Source organism: Lutjanus erythropterus, chromosome 14 (genome assembly GCF_056507025.1).
Source record: "Lutjanus erythropterus isolate fLutEry1 chromosome 14, fLutEry1.hap2, whole genome shotgun sequence".
NCBI classification, from domain to species: domain Eukaryota; kingdom Metazoa; phylum Chordata; class Actinopteri; order Lutjaniformes; family Lutjanidae; genus Lutjanus; species Lutjanus erythropterus.
In genome coordinates, this window is record NC_139330.1 from 17,279,078 (window position 1) to 17,283,718 (window position 4,641).

Below are 4,641 nucleotides of genomic sequence, written 5' to 3' on the forward strand. Positions count from 1 at the left end.
AAACCAACCAAACCATGACGAATTTTTCATCTCGGTGATTCCTGCAACATGTTAGGAGGAGACCAAATTGTTTACTAAAGGTTGGCTACCGTCTGCCTACCTGAAACTGTGATCAAAGAGGATTTCACACTCGAGCTTAAGGTAATGATCATTGCACAATAGAAGAAATGTTGCCATGGGACACTTTTGCTTAATCTTTTCATGCCTCACTGTTACAAGTCAAAGCAGTCAGTGATTGTCTAAAAAGGGGGGAAGATTATTGAATTCCAGTCCTGAATGAGGGCCAACAGGTGCAGTCCACCTGGGAAAAAAAACGTGTTTCACACTTTAAACTCTGCCTCTTTGATGCTGTGCAAGCTGCGCATTCGCCACAGATAACCTACAACCATCCTGCCACTCCCACAACAACTCAGCAAAAGGTCTCTATATACAAAATATTACCCTTCAAATTCCATGTAATATCTGACACATCTGCATTTTTTCCCTCATTACTCCTACCAATCCTCCTGTCTCTGGCCCGAGCTCTTGTCCCACTCTTACCCCTCCTCCACCTCCTGATTTTCCTGTCTCATCCCCTTCTCCTTGTGTTCTGCTGTGTTTTGGTGAAATCTCAGCTGGCAACTGTGAGTCGTTCACTAGCTGCTCTCACAATGGCCTCTGGGATTATGCTAAACACAGCGCCTCGGCTGCTCTCCCCATCGACCGGCGTCAGCGACGCCCTTTGGAACACACAGGAAAGAGATGGAGGGCTCTCAATGAAGATGTCACTGCAATTACACAAGCACATTTCACAAACACCCTCTCTGTCTGCTCTTCCTTCTCTAGCATCCCCCTTCCCCACTTTTAAAAAATTTCTTTTCGACAGTCTTTTGAAGTGCAGCCTCATCTCTTGCAGCTCTTTCATAATGCATGCCCATTTTGAATTTGCATGAATTCACTTTCCAGATGCTTCTCCTGCCATCTTGACTTACAATGATGTGTACTGTACAGTATTGGCTATTGTATTGTCGCAGGATGAAAAGAATAACAGCTTGTTTTTATGAATTTTGGTTATTTTTGTATCACTCTTCTCACCATTAGGAGACATATCAGAAGGACCAGAATGTGTTGTAAACTGTCCAGCTCATGTTGCCCCTGCACTGACGTTGGGGTGAAGGAAGAGCTTTCTGATGTGGATGATACTGCATCAGGAACTGATTGGCTGATGCTTAATAGCCAACAGTACCTGATGCATTGCCTTCAGCATCGAAAGAAACGTCACAAAGTACGCCTCCTTGTATGTGCTGAAATATGTATTTTACTGGTGTATTAGCCCTTTGTATAAAAGTTTTGAATTTGAATTGTTAAAGGCATACCATGCATGATTTTCCTACAAAAAATGTCAAAAATCTCATCGCTTATGACCCACTAGAAGTGTGTAAAGGTGTGTGTATGTGCAGAGACCCTGCCCTCCACCTGTATTTTCTTATTTTCTCAGTATTTTGCTGTGTTCAGGATGCTTTACCAACCCAAAGTGTCACTACTCGACATCCTCTGAATGAGACTTGACAATCAACTACCATTTTGGTGCCTTTAAAAACAGCAACTGACAAATCCTGCATATTCTACCTTTAAATGGTGATACTGAACAATGGTTACTCCCTGTGTGTGTGTGTGTGTGTAAACATGCACATATGTTAGTCACCATTGTTGCCTGGGGGATTAGATAATAATGATCACTGAAATCTTGTGAAACTCAAAGCGGTACTTATGCTAAGCTAAGGCCCAATCTATCACTCATACATTTAAGTATATGTCGGTGCTGTGTGGTGTATTATGTTCCCCGCTTGTTCACTCACGTCCAAATGGGGCACCTGGGCCTTTTGAGGCCACATTTTGAGGCGTTTTTTCTTGCACAAATACTTTTTTAAAGTAGTTTTGCACAGATGTCCAAATGTAGTGCATCAGTGTGAGACAGATTATCTGCTTTGACTTTTTTTTCTGTGGAGACTTTCTCACACCTAGAGGTGCTCCCACGGCGGACACAGCCTCTGTGATTTGTAAGCATGACTGTCTCATTTTGGTTCCAGTGAGGAATAGAACCAAGAGGAATGTTCCTGCTCTCATCCTCTCTTTCATCAGTCCTGGATAAAATCTTTTATTAATTTCTATAAACAGTTTAAAGATGGCTTTGATTAATTAAGTGCTTTATCTCAATGTATTTGCCTTTCTTGTGTATCTGTTGAATATCTTGCCAAGTCAAATAAACTTTTAGAGAAGAGTCAAGCCTTTTGCAGTTGTTTTTGGGGTCGTGCAGTTGTTTATTCCTGTGCCATAATCTGTATTGGTTCATTCAGTCTTGTGAGCAGAGGTGAAGATCCTAACTCTGCTCTTAAAATCACAGTTTTAAACTGATAAATTCTTACAAGTTAAATATTCACATTAAAGATTAATCACTGGATTTGTGTCTTGGAAGAGAAGAATCTGCTTCTTGCCAAGAGAGGTTTTGATTTTGATTCTGCACCTACAGGATATGGCACCATGCAGAATCTGTCTGCAATCCTCTGTCATCCACACCCTGTGAGGAAAAGGTCACAAGGTCAGCATTAAAGGAGCTGGTGCCAAGTCCATCTCTATCCACTCATATCGGCAAGCTGTTGGCACACACACACACAGACACAAACACACACAATCACTTGCTGTCTTTTCACCCATGGGAAGTCCAGGAAGCCATGCCAATTCCAGCAGATGTTCCTGAAGCGAAGGCATCTTGTAAACACCATGAAATGTATTAGAGGCTAATGTAGTGCTTGCTGACAGAGGTCCTCAACACATGATTTGATTTTACCACCTGCTGCACACATACTGTATGTATACAGTACGTATAGACACAGTCTCTCTCAGCAGGACAGGGTCTGCATGACTGCAACCCCAAATGTCATAGAGGCTCATTCAATGGCTAGATAGATGGACAGATGCTTTATTAGAGAGTAAATATCAGAAATGGTGTGTGGCAAAGATCAAGCATGGCTCCAGAAGTTTTCAGATTAAAAAAAATTGAAATTATACAAAAAATAAGGACAATATCATCCCAAACACTGTTGAGTGTTTACCAAATGAAAGTCAAATCAGAAAGAGGGTAGTGTGGTACCCTTAACTCTATTTAGTTTGGATTCTTAGACATATATAGCTGTTTCTTCTGATGATTACTTTTTTAGTAGGGGTTTGTATATTGAAAGATGTTTGCTGGTAAAAATAAATATGTATATTAGAGTGTTAACAATTAGTTCCCCTTAGGTTTACTATTTTGAAACAAGTAATTTCTTACCAGTATATTTAAGTTGTAATTAAATTATAGAAAAGCACAATTTTAAGTGTATGTAGTGTACTTTTATGTGCTAAAGTGGAACAACTTTAAGTATACTTTGTATACGTAAAGTATATAGCTGTATGTTTGTTTGTTTGTATGCTGTATGCTTGATTAGTGAAACTTTGTGTTACAGTACATTAGAATACATTTAAAATTTACACAGGGTAAATGGGGCCTGTTAGAACAGGGGATGGTTGCAACAAGTCTTATTCCTCCAATGAGAAACATGCTAGAGTAATTATACTGTATGTGCTCAGTGAGACCCTCTCCCAACAAGGAAGTCAGAAGACACATTCAACATCTGCTGCTAAACTGTTTGAAAAGGAAAAAAATAACTTGTTTTGGAGGTATGAAGGTAATTCTATACTTTTTTTTTATCATTCTGTCCTAAACTTTTGAGTTTGAATCCTTGTGTATCCGACTTTCATGTGATATGGTTAGCATGTGTTGCTAGCACATGATGGTCTGTCAAGACCGATAAGGTGGGGATGGCCACCACAAGTTGTTGCAACTGTCCCCAAGCTAAGCAGTCATATCAAAACAGACCACAACAATACTTTTCAACATACACATGTCATTCTGAGGTCAATAAAGTTGTATAAGAACAGCTCACAGTCAAGAGTGTAACAAAAAAGTTGCAGCATTGTATAATAAATACATGTCAATTAAAGTATGTTGCATTGAAATATGATCTATTCTACCTGCCTCACACTGAAACAGAGAGATTGAATAGCATCTATAACATCTGTTGACTCAAGGTAGGCCTGCACTTTTTGCCTACACAAACAAAACTCTAATATCACTCAAATAATACTATTGTATTATTCTAGAACTAAATAATACTATAATAGTGTTGTAAATGTGCATATTTTAAGAATACCATGCTTACTGAGATAGAAAGCAAAAGCGAAGTGAGAGTTATTCAATCTGACCTTTTTGATTTAAGTTAATATTGTGAAAAACATGTCATATGTAAACTGTAATCATATTTAAATGACATGGGTAATTAGCAGAGATATGTAAGTTTTATATATTAAGATTTGGTTGGTCTTGTCCAAATGCAAAAAGTGTTGCGACTGTCCCCACTCTCCCCTACATAAAACATCGTCATCGCCATCGTGAATGAAAGAAAATGTTTAAAAGGAAAGATACACGTGTATATATGCACACAAATATACTTGTAATAACCGATGAATTATAAACATAGTCATGATGATTACCTTTTTTTTTTATTATTACTAGTGAGCAGTCTATAGAGGGAGCCACTGCAGCCTGCTGCTGCTCGTTCACTG